The following is a 17,699-nucleotide window of genomic DNA, read 5'->3' on the forward strand; positions in this document are numbered from 1 at the left end:
GGTATAATATATTCTGGAATTTATTCATGTTCTACTTCACGTCAGACCGGGCGAGTTGGCTGTGCGCGTAGAGGCGCGCGGCTGTGAGCTTGCATCCGGGAGATAGTAGGTTCGAATCCCACTATCGGCAGCTCTGAAAATGGTTTTCCGTGGTTTCCCATTTTCACACCAGGCAAATGCTGGGGCTGTACCTTAATTAAGGCCACGGCCGCTTCCTTCCAACTCCTAGGCCTTTCCTATCCCATCGTCGCCATAAGACCTATCTGTGTCGGTGCGACGTAAAGCCCATAGCAAAAAAAACCTTCACGTCAGACCGATACATGTTCATAATACAATCACATTTTTCTGGCGTGAAGTAATAATTGAGGTGTGTTGATATAAGAATTACTAATCCCAGCATACGTCAAGGGAATGCAGACGGTAAAAGTTAGTGGCAGTTAAAAATGAATATGTTTCAAAAGAACGGGTAATATTCCAAAAATCGTCATAACGTCTTGAGTTATTGACTATAGAGTACCAATAATTATTTTACCGTGATTAAGGTATGTGCAGTGTAGGAGACAAGCGTCCTAACCAGTAAATGTTGTTAGATTAGGAAGGAGAACAGTGACGCTCAAATAGAAACAAATATCGTCAATAAGCATTTTACTCTATAACGAAGGGGAATCGAGTAGCGATCTTCAGAGACAATAACCGATACTTGGTTAGTCCATTCGAGACTATGAGTGGGTCTATCAATGCTATGTTATTCGAAGACATATAAACGGTGCTTCAAATAACCATTTCCCCATTTGTTCACACGAATGTGAGTGCCCATCAAACCCAGGATTCCCCTCTACAAGAACGCGCCTGTGTGCCTGCGAAATTCCCGTCGGAGACCACGCAAAACTTCCAACAGTAGGAGATTGCAGATCAAGACACCATGGATTCAACCCCGAAGAAGATGAAACTAGACTCCCTGTTGACATGAAATGGCGTATGGCTTTTAGTGCCGGGAGTGTCCGAAGACATGTTCGGCTCGCCAGGTGCAGGTCTTTCGATTTGACTCCCGTAGGCCACCTGCGCGTCGATATAAGGATGAAATGATGATGAAGACGATACATACACCCAGCCCCCGTGCCAGAGAAATTAACCAATGATGATTAAAATCCCCGACCCTGCCGGGAATCGAACCCGGAACCACATTTTGATATGTGTGTAGGTGACTCAATATGCGTGTTTGAATGGGGTAAAGTTTCTTTATTAATTTGCTATTTTGTCATCAGTGACAATTGGTTAATCACAAGGTTATTCCGTGGAATTTTTTGCTTGCATGAAGTAGTATATAAGACCGGACATTGTATTATGTTTAAGTGAAGCATTCGTAAGGGTGGAGTTGGATAATTCAGCGGACTTCATATTCCATTCCAGTTTCAATCAGCTGACATGGATCTTCTCAATTTTTTAAAATATAGATTATTAGATGCTTCACAAAGTTACTGCATGCATACAGTTATTCTCCCCTTTAGTTTTAAGTATGCTGGCGACTGGAGAGGTGAATACTGACTCTAGGTGCGAATAATGACCTTAGATAGTTTGCGAGTGACGGATAAGTTAAGTAAATTACCTGTCGATTAGGATCTTCTCAATGTGTGAAGAACGTGGATGTGGGTTACACGTGCGTGAAATTGAAGGGTGAAACCGTATATGTGATTTTTTGCAACTTTCTGTACGTCGCTGAAAATATTTAAGGCAGAATTGAATATTAAATAGTGAAGTGAACCAATAATGATTATGATTGCAGCAGTGAGATAAAATGATGTTTGCAGGTATCCAAAAATGATCATATGACTGGAGAATACGAGATAATTGAACTAAGAATTACGTATTGTATTTGGGTTACGGTGAGAGTGCTCGCCCAGCTTGCAGATTAGGCTGTTCTCAGAAGGGAGATTAATGGCCTTCAGGATAAATGACAAGAGGGGAAACGCCAGGCCCAAAGTGGCTGGTCCCGTTATGTCTGTCAAATGCTCGCAAAAATCACATAAGGGTTTCCTTCATTTTTACACTGTATTTAATATTCACGTGCCAATAATTTGTTGCCATCAACACTGTACGTTTCATGATCCGATAAGTGATTTAATCCTCAAATTTTTGTACTTAAATAAGACCGTAGTAGGGATTTTCAGGTAGCACCCTGAAATCAAGGTGTCCTTATATTGACACCAGGAGACCTGAAAGCGGTCACGATTTCAGAAAGCCTTAAAGTATGTGGATTATATACTATATTTATGTATTTACAGGTCAATGCTTCATTTTTATATGTGCTTATATTGTATGTATTATTTCAGTGTATGGTGATTCATGGTGATTTACAGGACACCAACGTCGTGTGTCCGCTTTCTAAAATGTTAGAATAAGGTGTTACCCTGGAGAAATGCGTACATGCGATAGTGTGATATATGATTAAATGATGAGGTAGGCTTCATTACCGACAAGCGATGACATGAATTTCATGATTGGGGAATTGTGCGGAATTGTATTTCATAAAATCTCTTAACACAACGAATACACCATAAAATGATATTGTTTTTCTCACTAGAATGCCATTCTTTTCATATAATATTTGTGTTATTCTGTCATAACACAATTGATACCCGCAGGTACCGATATTTAGATAAAGGGACGGATCCCTATTCATTAAGAAGTGAAATGTATATGTGCAGTGTTATTAAGTTTATTTGGGAATGCCAGAATGAGATTCAGAGGTGACAAAGACTGACAAAGGTCATTTAACGGTATGATCCATATAATTCGTTTTGTGCTTAAAATTGCTACGTAGGTAATAATATGGCATTTCTCGTATGTTCAGATATTTTCATGTGACTGTATCAGTTATTGAAATTAGGTTTTGAATTCGGAACAATCCATTCTTATTATCTGAAATGTAGCGTATTCATCTGACTATAGTACCCTACTATCATTATATTTAGATTAAGTGCCCACACTTCTTACTAACAGAACCATTGACCCGTATGCTCTTGAGCGTAGCCGTTGTGCCAGTTGAAAGTAGGTAGGAGGGAACTTCGATGCCTGGGGTTGGATTTCCGAAGTTCATCATCCAGAAGATTCCCATCCAAATAAGTGTTTGTGAAATTAAATTTTATATTCAGCACTCTGCCGAGCCCGGGACAGGTGCAATCTGTTAAGGCCTTATATCCTTGTGAAATATGCAGATTTATGAATCATGATACCAGGCTTTGGCAGACGGGTAGAGTATGTATGTAGTTTTAAATTATTTATTAACAGCATGCTCCATTACAGAAAGAAGTACTACATGCTTGTATATACATAATGACAGTACTAATTTATACCTTATATACAATTACGTAGATATGACTTTTGTCAATAATGCACATAACTGCTATTACGTTGTAAGATGTCGAAATTTATTTTGTTTACAAATTTATAAAAAAATTGTTTAGGTGTTTGTCCACGAGTTCGTATTTGTCCACCGGCTAGTGGCCTACTGACTTTATAACACTTCTACAAATTTCGTCTCTCTCGGAGTTATTTTACTCCCAGTGTGTATTACAGCAGATTTTTCGTGTGTATTGTCTGTGTATGTCTTATAACTTCTCAAGGGCCTTCAGTACCGCAACTTGCTCAGCCTGATTGTTTGAGCATCTATTACATAGTTTGAACCTAAGTTGGTGAGTTAGTTCAGAGTTGATAAAATATATAACTATTCCAGCCGCGACACCCGACTCGGTTTTGTTACCGCCTGTGTACATCTGGACTGTATATTGTACTTTCTCCTTTTTGTCTTTTATTATTACGTTTTCAGCTGGGTGAGGCCAAATTTTGAATTCTTTGTAGGGTCAATTTCAGTGATATCTCTCATGTGTTTAACTCTTCTATAATTATATTGTAATAATTTGCAATTTCCAAAATTTTAATATTAATTGGGTTCATTCCAGCTAGTATGCATAATGCTTTATGTGACGTCGTTCTGAAGGCTTTCGTAACTTTAATATTTACTAACCTCTGTACTCGTTTTGATCTGTTGACACATTATAGCTTGTATTTAAGAAATGTATGTATGTATGTATGTACGTACGCATTCATCTGTGCAATACACACTTTGCGAATGAACTTCGGCAGTTTGTTAGGGGAATGATAAGCAGCAAAAAAGAAAAGACTAAGATTACCTATAACGGGTCATGAAGGCTCTTGGAGGAGCGGAATATAAAGGATTGTATTATCTGAAACCTCAACACGAAGTGGAATAGAGTAGTTAACTCAATGCCAGGACCCTTTTGCTCACACAGATTAAGATGGTACTCCTTCTTGGTGTGGATTGCGTGAACATCAGGATAATATTGTACTCCAGAAGCCGAAGTCTCGTTTCTGGATTTATCGACTTTCTGGGCGGCGGGAATCCAGGCCACGTTCTTCCAGGTGAACCGAACACACCTGTACCACCTCGGCTAGGCAGACACTTAAAATTAGCGTTTACGGTAATTTGCAGTGAATTTTGTCATGCAAGTGCATCCTTCTATTGGCAAAGTGTAGATAAACCTTCCTGTATCAACAGCTTTAATTACAGTATATAAGTGAAATACATTTTACTGTAGTGCATTAAAATAGTTAACACTAAACTAGGACCTTTAAGCGTTACAGTTATGTGTCTGTGTCTTATGCTCTGCTCATGTCGGGAGATGCGTAGGCTATTTTTGGAGAATTTCCCTAGCGAATCAGTTCCACACAGGGATAAAGTAGAAGATTTTTCTTCTAGACTTACGAAATGAAGAAATCTAAATTATATAATTCACAAGTGAAAGCGTCATGTTCCAAGATAAAAGAACTCGATCGTATTGAGGGATATTGGAACGTTCTCCCAATAAATATCTGCATCATCTTGCAAAGGAAGTGGATATTTCAAAATTATCAGCCTATTAAACGGGCGAACATATATCTAAAATGTTACAGTATGTCCATAGTCCAAGAATTAGAAATGCGTGATGATGTAAATCGAGTGAATGTTTATAATTGGACCCTGTGGAACGTTGCCAATATTACTGTCCGTTATAGATAATTTTCTCCCAATGAAACATGATTTCATTTACGTGGTTATCCTAATTCACAGAATAATAGGCACTAGAGTACATAACATTGCCGATGAATGAATAATGTAATGTAACAGCGGGAAAAATACAGGGCCCATACTTTTCGAAGATGATGTAAATCAGCTCCTTTTGAATTGACGTCTGATAACTGAAGACCAAAAGCATATCATGAACATGAGTCTATAACAACCGGAGGGAGATTTTTGCTGATATGATCATTAGTTAAAGGTTTATGGCTTACTGATCTTAGCGACTCCTACTTTTATCTGCAGGATATCGCAAAATACTAGAATCGTCACAAATAACCTGCATACTGTAAGGAAAATATCAAGCCAGATAGTGGAAAACTACGGAAGCAGGGCTATTGCGAGTGAAAGGAAATGTCATTAAAATATATGAGAAATGTGCAAATGCAGATGGATCTCTCTTCAAACCTCCTGTAATTAATGTTTTATATATATTTTGATGTACAAGGATGTTAAGTACAAGCTATTATTGATCCTAGTTATGTGAATGAGGGAATTTTCCATCGAATGAACCAATAACAGATGTGGCATTGGTCCGCCGTAGGTTGTGTTCAGTTTTGGAAGAGGCCCAAAATAACCCTCAGTAGAATGAAAATAAAGGAAACTGGTGGCACATCCTGCATATGGATGACTTTGGCGTACGAAGACGACTGTTGCTCTGCCAGGTGACGTGTAAATATTAGGGAGTACCAGATAACGACGTGCTTTGCTTTCTTGACCGGATCAGCTGCCTTTCAAATGAAGCAGCTCGTCGCTTGAACTTACGAGGCTGAGTTAACCCAGTTACAGACCTCAGTCTATAATGTAAGTCCTTGCACTTGATAATCCAACCCACCTCCAGGTAAGGGGCAGTCAAGGTATTCCTACAGAACAAGAGGGCCGGCGTAGTGTCGAAATGCGCCTATGATAGTGCCACAGTCCTGTTTTAAATGATTTTCAAATTATATTGTTGAAATTTCATTAGTTCAAATAGGGCGGTTAATCCATTTTCTAACGGTAAAAATATGCCAAAAAACCTGTTGTATAATTTAGAAAAGATGTGGTAAGGCGAGAGTTTCCTCAACACTTCAAATTTCGAACATATCATCCTCTGAATGAAAATCATGCTATGGAACTAAATGAAAATTGTGGTTCCCTGCATCATCCATCATATTGCCCAGATTTAAATACGCTGAACTTTTTGTAGATCCATATTATAAGTGTACAAATATCCAAGTAAAGTAAAGTAAACTCACGTCCTCATCCCGAGGCGGTGCAACTCTCTTCAGGCACACATGTTTTTTTTTTACCATTTTAACCACATACCAGGCCTCCTGCCAATCTTACATTTCTGGCAGTATCGGGAATCAAACTCGGGCCTCCATGGACGGCAGCTAATAGCGCTAACGCATTACGCTTCGGAGGCGGACATTGATTCGTGCGAAACATCTCTTTTCACACATTCAGAGGAAATGTGACGCAATTTGAGGTATGTCTACCATCTAGAAGTAAGTGCATGACTTAAAGGAATAGGTTGGATGTACACATTTTAAACAGCTACTGTGACACCAACCACTACGTACAATTATAGATAATGCTTATCTTATATATATGTGGATTATATTTGAGTAGGAAGACTTTGCGTTTGTGTTACCTTGAAATATAGAACATTACGTTAAATTTTATAGGTTTATTTTCGAATCACTCTGTACATTATAACGAATGACAAGCTAATGATGCCTTTGTGTCCCCTAAAAATACCTTTCAAGAATGTTTCTACTTTTCCCTTGTAAATTAGATTTGCTTCGTTCATAACAAATGATCGATCACTCAGCTTGCTTCCTCATTCTAGAAGTATATATGAACTTCGTCCTTTCGTCATTTCGGCTACGTGCTTAGTTTAAGTCGTAAATAATGCTTAATTTATCATTCAAAATACAGTTTTTATTTCGTTATTTACAAGAAATAAAACGTTTCCAATAGCACGGCATTCTTTCATCAGTTTATTTGAAAAATCAACTTGGTGGTAAGCACAGGCCCCATGTCTCACCTCGTAATAACACTCAATTTCAAATATTTATTTCTTAAAATCAAATACCAGAAGCCATCCATCTCATTCTCTTTAATCATGCCTTCCTTAATAACATATTATTGACAAAGCTTCACAATTTCTCGACTTCTGTCCACCCGAGTGTTAATTTTTCAACTTCATTCTTTTGTTCTTTCTTTCCCTCGACCTCCCTCCTTATGTTTCTACAACCATTATTGCCAATGATCTATTATTCATTCGTTTCGTATGCATAGAACTTTTTTCCTCCTTATTCAGAATTGATTGTAGTTCGCATGAAAAATTCACTCCACACTCGTCCCTGATAAGTTCCCTTCAGTGTGCAGGTGTGTGCATGAAACGGATCATTAAAATATGCTCTTCTAAATACTTTTTACAAGAGATTGAAACCCTGTTGATTTCATTTAAATGAATAAACAAATAATGACTCTCGAATTGGGTAGCTGCATCGTTCAGAAATTCGATTCCCAGCGTTAGCATCGTCTGTCAAACGTGTGCTTGACCTCAAGTTCTGTGTATCTACGATCTCTGCTACCACATGCTTGTCTCCACTGTTGCATAGGGGCTATCATATTAATTTCGAACTCTCTAACGTGTGCTTTACCTCAAGTTCTGTGTATCTACGATCTCTGCTACCACATGCTTGTCTCCACTGTTGCATAGGGGCTATCATATTAATTTCGAACTCTCTTGGTTCGGGAATCAATTACTGACTCTGACGTGGTGGATTTAAGTCCTATAAGGTGTGATCAACAAGTTTCCCTTTCGGGGTATTGCTGCAGCGGACATGCAACGTAGCGCGACTCCGGTGCGGATGTATAAGCACGGACATGTAGGCAAAGGGATTTGTGTGGCAGTCGTGTCGTGTGTTAAATGAGGCCACGTTATTACCAAATGCGTCCAAACAGGACCAACGTGCTGTTATTCTGTTCTTGGCTACCGGAGTACATCCATCGGAGAATGAAGACTATGTATGGGGCGTCATATCTGTCAAAAACCGCCGATGTGGAAATGTACACGAAGTTCCGTGCGGGTCGCGTTTTGACACAAGACGCCGGTCGATCTGCGAGGCCAGTCTTATGTATACGGACTACAACAAGCGGGCGGTCGATGAGGCCTATACTCATGATCTCTCTCCATGCTGTTAGCACACCTGCTATACGTTCAAGGGCCGAAGCTTTCTGTCAGACTACGATGTGCAGCAGTCGGCTACGGACTTCTTCACGCAGCAGGGCACGGTGTTTCACTACACTGGGCTGGTGCCTCGGTGGGATGAGTGCCTCAATGCTCATGGCGATTTTTCCTGATTGGCATCCCTATTCACGACGTCGAACAGAAACATTTTGATCACCCCTTATAATATACAGTCTGACTCAGAATATAATTAGATTTATGGGAGGAAATAACTATATAAAAATCCAGCTCTCAGTTATCCTCCAAGTTTTTTAGTTCCCTACGTACATATATGAATACGTGCATGCATATATGCAGTTTTTAGACTGTTATGTTTTTCAGCGGTCAGACTGCAAACTTCTGTGAAATAACTAAACACCTCCATAATCTTCTATTTAGAATTAGTATTAGGTCCTCGTTCAATTCCACACTATTTACAATTAAATTCTTGAAAACTGAGCCTGAACATAGCAGTCTTCGTCTCCCAGTTACGTGAACGAATTTGATCCACCAAATGTCACTGTATTATTTGTCCCAAATGGAAGATAATAATTGCTTTCACTAAAATATAAAGTGTAAAATCTGCGGTAAATTAAGATATAGTACGAAATAGTTTACTTGTAGAGAATAATATGGGTACGTACTTTACTACCTTACAACTATGTTTTCTGCTACGTCGCAGCCCTTCCGTATGTGTTTTGTTTGTCTAGCATTTTCGTGTGTGATGTCTTTGCTCACTGAAGTTGTTTGAATTTTTTAGGTGTCGTTTTCTTCATGTTGCTCATTCATTTTGTGCCCTAACTCATTCATTAAGTGATATATTTATTGGTCCAGTGATCATGCTATTTTTCCTTTCAATATAAAATTAAAATATTTATTAGTCCAGGGATCATGCTATTTTGCTGTTTGAACTGCCCGCGCTAGTCATATGGACAAAGACAATGAGAATTCACAGACATAGCACTCCAACTCGTCGGTGCTAGCTCTGGACCTCAAGAAAGATCAAAAGCGGCACGAGCAGCGGAATGCAACACAAGGGAGTCCTGTCTACAGCTTGTAAGTATGTATACACATTTCTCTAGTAACGACGGTATTTCTAATTTACCACAGATTATACACTTTATTTGAGTAAAATCAATTATTATCTTCCATTTGGGATAAATATTACAGTGACGTTTCATGGATCGGATTCGTTCTCATAACCTCGTCTCCCTGTGCTTTTCTTACTCTCCATGGTCGAGTGAATTAGTTTCCTAAGAAATTAACCGTTCTCCGTTCACTTTACATGACCCTACCACCGAAGCCGGTTTATTAGTACAACCGTCACTTCATTTCGAGTACCGTACCCTCCTGCCATTGTACCCACCTGTTTGTTACCGGAAATCATTCTTGCCACTTTAATGACCGTTGCATCCAACTTATGAAACGGATATCCTGAGTTCACTGACCTTTCACTCCCGTACTTCAATCCCACCTAAATGCCAGTGTCTAAAATGCAGCTCGCAGTTCCTTCCTTGCCAGACCAAGATGAAACTTACTACAGGCACACACACACCATTGCATATGTAATCATCATACAGGATATCAGTCAGGTACCCGTACTAGGTCCACAATACCGTTTAACAATTATATGCGAAGGAAACAAACCTTATAATTTATTAACCCGCATCATACTTTTCGAGGTTTATTTCTTAGGGCGGCCGTAACTTGAAGTGAATAATTGGAAGGATATGTTTTCCCTGGCTCTTAATATCCAGCCAGTTCCCTCGGTCCTCGGTTAATTCCACTATCTGTTTAACCTAACGTACCACAGTACACATTCTAATAGTTAGAAACTTCACATGATTATTTCTGTAATAGGATAGTCACACTCTGGGAAGAAAAGAATCACAAGTGCAAAAATGTTACTTCTGAGATAATTGCAATGTAATCATGTAAAAATATATTAAAATATGTACAATATGCACAATATGTACATATTACTTGGGTAGTAAAATAACTAACGATGGCAGAAGTAAGGAAGACATAAAATTCAGACTAGCACCAGCAAGGAAGAGCTTTCTCAAGAAATTTGCTCACTTCAAACATTGATATAGGAATTAGAAAGATATTTTTGAAGACTTTCGTGTGGAACGTGGCATTGTATGGAAGTGAAACATGGACGATAACTAGCTCAGAAAGAAAGAATAGAAGCGTTTGAAATGTGGTGTTACAGAAGAATGCTAAAGGTGAGATGGATAGACAGAATCACGAATGAAGAGATACTGAATCGAATTGGTCAGAGGAGATCGATTTGGGTAAATTTGATAAGAAGAAGAGATAGAATGATAGGACACATCTTAAGACACCCAGGACGGCAGTTGGTTTTTGAAGGAAGTGTGGGTGGTAAGAACGGTAGTGCTAGATCAAGGTATGAATACGACAAGCAGATTAGAGCAGATGTAGGATGCAATAGTTACGTAGAAATGAAAATGTTAGCACATGATAGGGTGGCATGGCAGGCTGCATCAAACCAGTCTACGGACTGATGACTCAAACAGCAACAACATATATAAAACTCAATTTACTAGCCAGAGGGGACAGGAAGGCCAGAGAACTAATCCGGCAAACTCTCACGAATACGACTTATAGAGTGAAATTCCTTGTGGAAATTTCTGAGTCTTTTGAAATATGTAGGGCATTTGTCAAGGTGACTGCATCTCCCCTATTAGGTTTAACTTACTTCTTGACAAAGTTGATAGGGAATGGGAAAGGAACGTCAAACGTGTGAGCATCGGAAACTTGGGAATCAAAGTCAATGTGAAATGTTTAGGCTTTGCTGACGACCTAGCAAACATTACTAAGACCATAGATGAAACCAGATACGCCGTACACAGATGAAACAATATAGCATCAAAGGCAGGCCTCCAGATATCGTTCGAGGAAAGCCAGTTCATTGAAAATCTACACCAAGAGCAAAAAATCTCCGCTAGAGATGGAAAACGCCACAATTTCAAATAACTTGTAGAAATGAGGCTACCATCGGGACTAGACAGTAGAGCAAACATAGAAAGAGCCACTAAACTCCACAAGGCGTACAGATTAACGTGGAATTACTACAACAAGAGAGTCATATCGCCTAATGCAAAATTACGACATTAAGTTGTTTTGCCCGAAGTCTTATACGCCTCAGAAACTGTATCCCTTGGAGGTCACTCTATGATTATAGAAATTGAAAAACACGAAAAGAAAATTCGCTCATTCACTGACAGGTTCACTGATGCCGTACGCAAGACACACCAACCTCCAAGAAGTGAATATCACGGGCGTGGAGCTTTTAGCACAATAGTAGACAAGCACAAATTTGTGGAGAAATATAAAAAAGAAAACTGGCAGAAAGTGGTCCACTGAACGCAAGATGCAACACAGTGCATTCATGAACAGATTTTGGGAGGATAAGAAGGCGAAAACCATCAGGCCAACGAACAAGTTTCAACGCGCTCTTTGAATGGCTATAAAGAAAAAAAAAAAATAATAATAATGTTAAGTCAAACCGAGCACGTTCGTCACGTGGTTCGGGTCGCATAGCTGTGAGTTTGCATTCGGGAGTTGGTGGGTTCGAATAACACCGTCGGCAGCCCTGGATATGGTTTTTCGTGGTTTCACACCAGCCAAATGTTGGGACTACTTTAAATAAGGCCATGGCCCCTAACTTCCCAATCCTAGCCCTTTCTCATCATAATGTCGCCATAAACCTTCGATGCATGAATGCGATGTTAAAACACTTACAAAAAATTATTGAATTAATGTGTTCCTTTCACTCTTATGAGAAGCAGGCAATACGTGGTGTAACATTTCTCACAGGGGAAGTGTGATCTATTGATTAAATAACTCTATCATGTGTCGTTACGCTGACCAAGTAACACTCTAATACCTAAAGCCGCCTAACTGGGCACCAATCATCTTGGAAGACCAATAGCCTGTATGCGCCATGGATTTATTATTATTATTATTATTATTATTATTATTATTATTATTATTATTATTATTATTATTATTATTATTATTATTATTATTATTATTAGTATTATTATTAGTATTATTATACCACTTTTGCCACACCTGTGGGGTGGCGGGTGCGAACTGTGTCACACATATCGGGATTTGGCTCTGTTTTACGGCCGGATACCCTTCCGGACGCCGACCTTATATGGAAGGAGGGATGTAATCACTATTGCGTGTTTCTTTGTTGGTGGGTAGTGTAATGTTGCCTGAATATGAAGAGGAAAGTGTTGGAACAAACACAAACACCCAGTCCCTTAGCCAGAAGAATTAATCAAACACGATTAAAATCCCCGACCTGGATTGGAATCGAACACCCGGGACCCTCTGAACCAAGGCCAGTACGCTGGCCATTCACCATAAATTATTATTATTATTATTATTATTATTATTATTATTATTATTATTATTATTATTATTATTATTATTATTATCACGCCTCTTGACCATGATCGTTAAGACGTCAAGTCCATATGGTCTTCCATTCGGAAGTTCGTGGTTTCATAGCTCTGAAGGTGGTTTTCCGTGGTTTCCCATTTTCAAACCTGGCAAATGCCGGGGCTGTACTTTAATTAAAGCTACGGCTGCTACAATCCCAATCCTATCACTTTATAACACTTTCGATGTGTTAGTGCGACGTTAAATCACTAGAAAAAAACCGTGGTTAGCCGGTTCGAGTCTCGTTGGATTGTTGGTTGACAGGGTAGGAGAGGTGGTGGTATATAATTTCTAATCACTAGATTGCGAACCAAAAGCCCAGGTTCATTTCCAAACCTCTCCACATTGTTCATATGGAGTGAGGGCATATGACGCTGTTGATGGCGATTCGTCCGTCGGATGGCGACGTTAAGCTTTGATGCTATTATGTTATTCGACGGGAGTAAGCTATGTGGCAGCACCGGGTTTTGCCCTCTCTCTTCCTACTATCATATATCACATCATTCATTTCATCGCATTAACGCTGATAAGGTTTACGTCAGGAAGGGCATCCGGTCGTAAAACTCGTTACGAAGATTCATCTCACTTCATACCCGACCACGTAAAGAAACGGGAAACGGGTTGTACATGCATACATTATTATTATTATTATTATTATTATTATTATTATTATTATTATTATTATTATTATTATTATTATTATTATTATTATTATTATTGCCGTCGTCATCGTTATCATTCATCCTGTGTTATTCTTATCAGGACCTAGCAGTCACAGCTTGCTGTTTTGAAATAGGAGTTCTGCCCACGCTAATCATTGTGATGACTGGGGGTTTGCATCCCCCTGGCTGGACAATCAGTCTCTCAACCACCTCAGCTCCCGCTTAACGCGTTTCGGGTGTCCATTCTCGCGAAACGAAGTAATTTTTCATGTTTGTAAGAGCACACGGTTCTCCCTTTCTCGCCAATCGTTCTGTCTCTTTCACTTGCGCCACTCTTTCCTGTTTTATTCTTATTTCTCTATATATTTTTTCCTTTCACACTCTTAAGAAAATATAACCATTCTCTTTATCCTTATTTTTAGTTTCGATCTCTCTCTCTCTCTCCCTCCCTCCCTTTCCCCGCAAGTGTTCGCCCCCTTTCCTCTACCCTCCTCCTCACCATATATTCCATTCCAATTCTACAGTCCTCCTTTACTTCTTTCTAGTTTTGATTGTTTCCCCCCTCTTATACTTTCCCCTATATTTGGGTGTGTAGATGTGTGTATAAAAATGGGCGCCGCGTTATTGTGTTACCATGGTAACGGTGATATTGAAACGGTGTGACGTCATCTTACTCATTGGAGGGAGATTTTTCCTGTACATAGTTAGTGATTTTCACCCTCCCTACCCCGATCCCTCCCCCTCTTACCTTCACACTCTCCCGCCTCCCACCCTAACACTCTTCTTTACCTTCAGCTTTTCTTATATAGAGAGAACCAGAGAGGAATGAGAAAAGTTTGCTGCAACGAGCTAGTTTTTAAGGTTTTGACTTGCAAACTAGTAGCAGCCCTATGCGAGGCCTCGGTTCTCCAGGGGCTGGGCGGGAAGGCGAGGGCCAATGGCCAAAGTTGAACAAACAAATGACATATATTATCGATGAGCGAAAGGATTGCACGAGGCGAAGGTGCAATGTGGATTTGCCGACGGCCTAACAACGAAAAGAAAATTGTTTTACCACTCTCGCAGTAAAATATAATTACATTATCAAGATGAAATACTAAATTCTGGGGACATCATGGTCATCAAACTCGTGGCTCGTGTAAATAGAACTGTGGTGTTATCGATATAGGATGATTCGTCTTTGATGTTCTCCATAAATATGTTCGTTGAAGATGGTTATTGTTTTGGAGGGAAGTACAACAAGAAAAGAAAAAATGAAAGATTTCGATGAACGAGAGTATCGAGAAAAAGAAAGGGCCGGTCAAACAAAAGGAAAATCTCAGGGTTTCTCATCCTGGAAACGTGGGTTGGAAACGAAAGGTCTCCTAGCTGAGCCTGGCAACGTTTCCTCTTATATGTAACAGACTTCTAATTTTATTCTGTCGTTCTCATTCATCCGGCGTTCCGAGCCAAACTTTTGTTTGCTTCTTACTCATTGGGGAGTGTGATCTATTGAATACGTAACTCCATCACTTGTCTGAAAGAAACTCTGCGAAACCGCAAGCACAACGTATTTATAAGAGAAGCCAAATTTGAAAACTATACCTTCAAAATATATCTAGAAATCGCTAATTTAAGTATCTTGTGCAAAAGGCCCCAAAGTTCGCTCTTACAGCTTATAAAACGTTTAAATTGTTAAGAAAGATTTTCTTTTTTAAATCTGCTTTATGTTCCACCGACACAGATAGTTCTTATGTCAACGATGGGACAGGAAAGGGCTAGGAATTGGAAGGAAGCAACCATGGTCTCAATTAATGTACAGCCCCAGCTTTTGCCTGGTGTGAAAACAGGAAACAGGAGAGTGCATGGTTCCTTCCATACAGGTATTGTGTATCAGCCATCTTGCATATTAGCCCTTGCGCCAGAAGCCTTCGAGCTAGTGTAGAGGATGGCAGACGGTTCAGAAGAAGAAAAGGAAGACGAAGCGCCAGAAAACTCTCAGGGCTACCGAGAGTGGGGATCGAATCCACTATCGTCCGGATGCAAACTGATAGCTATGCGACCAAAACCGCACAGCCACTAGTTCCCTGTAATAAGAAAGAAATGGTAAAATACTGTCATATTATTTATCTTTTACGAGACAATGTTACAACAGTGTTCAAGAGATAATAACTCGCTTTATTCATATCTTACACATGATTTTTCTCTGTCATCATAGTTTACGTCGTTTGAGTTTTACAGTGTTCATTTTTCTTCATATTCAACCATTTAAAAACCCTGTTATCAGTTTGTCACTATCATTTGATACAGAAGGTTTTTTCTTGTGCCTCTGTGTTCAGCTTATTTGAAAGTTGCTCAGTTATAGCATACAGTTCACGGTTTGAGCATGAGGATGCCATGAAAGTTATTTGCAAGAAGATGGTGTTACAACAGCTCAGAGCTAGAAGTAATATCGAACTTTCTCACTTCCCATCTTGCCTAGTACACCTTTTTAGCGAAGCTAGGCAGTTTATGACAACTGGCAGTGCAGTTGTTAGGGATCCGAACAGCCATCCAACAAATCAACAATAACAAAAACACATACATACATACATACATACATACATACATACATACATACATACATACATACATACATACATACATACATACATACATACATACATACATACATACATACATGCATACATACGATACAGTAGATCAGGGGCAGTTAATCAAATTGCATTATCATTAACATGTAATCATCCTAGGTGCTGTCTCTACTGACAACTCTCCGACTTACACCACACTCCTCACGATTCCTCACTGTCTCCTCAAGAATTCTCTTTATTTATTGTTTAACTTATTCCAGCTCTCTCCTCTTTTTCTAGGGTTTCTAGGGCAATTGGCTCCCATATAACTAGTTCTAATCGCTAGGAATCGAACTCAGGTCATTCAGGGGTGAGATTTCACTGGATTTTCCTCTGCGCCAAATTAGTAGTTATTGATATATTTACTGTATATACAGAGTGGTCCAAGAAAAGTTAACCGAAGTCTCTTTCTAATTATGATTTTAATTCAATGCAATTTTGTAAGACAATTCAAAGAACATTTAGCATATTTCATATCGATCAACAATGTGTTCTATGTGACCTTCGCCATTCCCTAAGACTAGCTCCATGTAAGTCTCGTAACCATAGCTTCACACTGCTCCCCGCTGACATTCTGCAGAACTGTCCCTTGTTTTTCCCAAAGAATTGGGAGGCTACGCGAAGTGGTCTGAAGCACTTTTTTTTTCAGAAATGCAGCACACACTGATAGATCAGGACTTCGTGCAGGATATGGAAAATATGTGCCTCTTGAAATCGACCGACTGGCAAAAATCTCTTGCAGTAGGCGTCCATTTCCTCGGACCGCTTTTTTTTCGGAGAAATAAGCACCTTTTATATCACCCGCCGTATATTGTTATTAGATATTCTGGTTCTTGACCTTCCATGCCTTCCTTCATGACGATTACCGATGTAATCTGCACTCCTAAATATATCCACCCACTGAAGAGCTGTTTACTTCGGTTGCGGGGGCGGAAATAATGTTCTATAGGCCAGGCACGTTCCGCTATGGTGTACTATGGAACGATTAACTCAGATCCACCACAAAAATACATTGACCGGGCGAGTTGGCCATGCGGTTAGGGCGCGCAATTGTGAGATTGAATCCGGGAGATAGTGGATTAGAATAAATATCGGCAGCCCTGAAGATGTTTTTCCGTGATTTCCCATTTTCACACCAGGCTGTACGTTAATTAATACCACGGCCGCGTCCTTCCCACTCCTAGGCCTTTTCCATCCAATCGACACCGTGTCGGTGTCGGTGTGACGTAAAACAAATTGTAAGAAAAAGCACAGAATTAATGACATAATCACAAAGACGTTTTGGTTATCATTTTTGACCACTCGGTATGTATGTATATATTAGCTGACGTACTGTTCCTGAGCTTCGCTTCAGAATTCTACATTAACCTATTCTAGGTGAAGTAATGTACACGTTGTGGGAAAGATTTCAATAATTTGCATTGCTCATAGTGTTGCCCCAGAAACGAGACGGGAAGGATGCCATACGTCGTTTATCATTTGAAGACCCGGTTAGGGAATTTTCATCGTAAAGGCAGGCCCCCTTGTCTACTGCCAGTGACCGTCTCAATTGGGGAGTACTCATTATAATGCAGGCCCCCTTGTCTCCTGCC

This window comes from Anabrus simplex, chromosome 1, assembly GCF_040414725.1.
Source record: "Anabrus simplex isolate iqAnaSimp1 chromosome 1, ASM4041472v1, whole genome shotgun sequence".
In the NCBI taxonomy this organism is placed as follows: domain Eukaryota; kingdom Metazoa; phylum Arthropoda; class Insecta; order Orthoptera; family Tettigoniidae; genus Anabrus; species Anabrus simplex.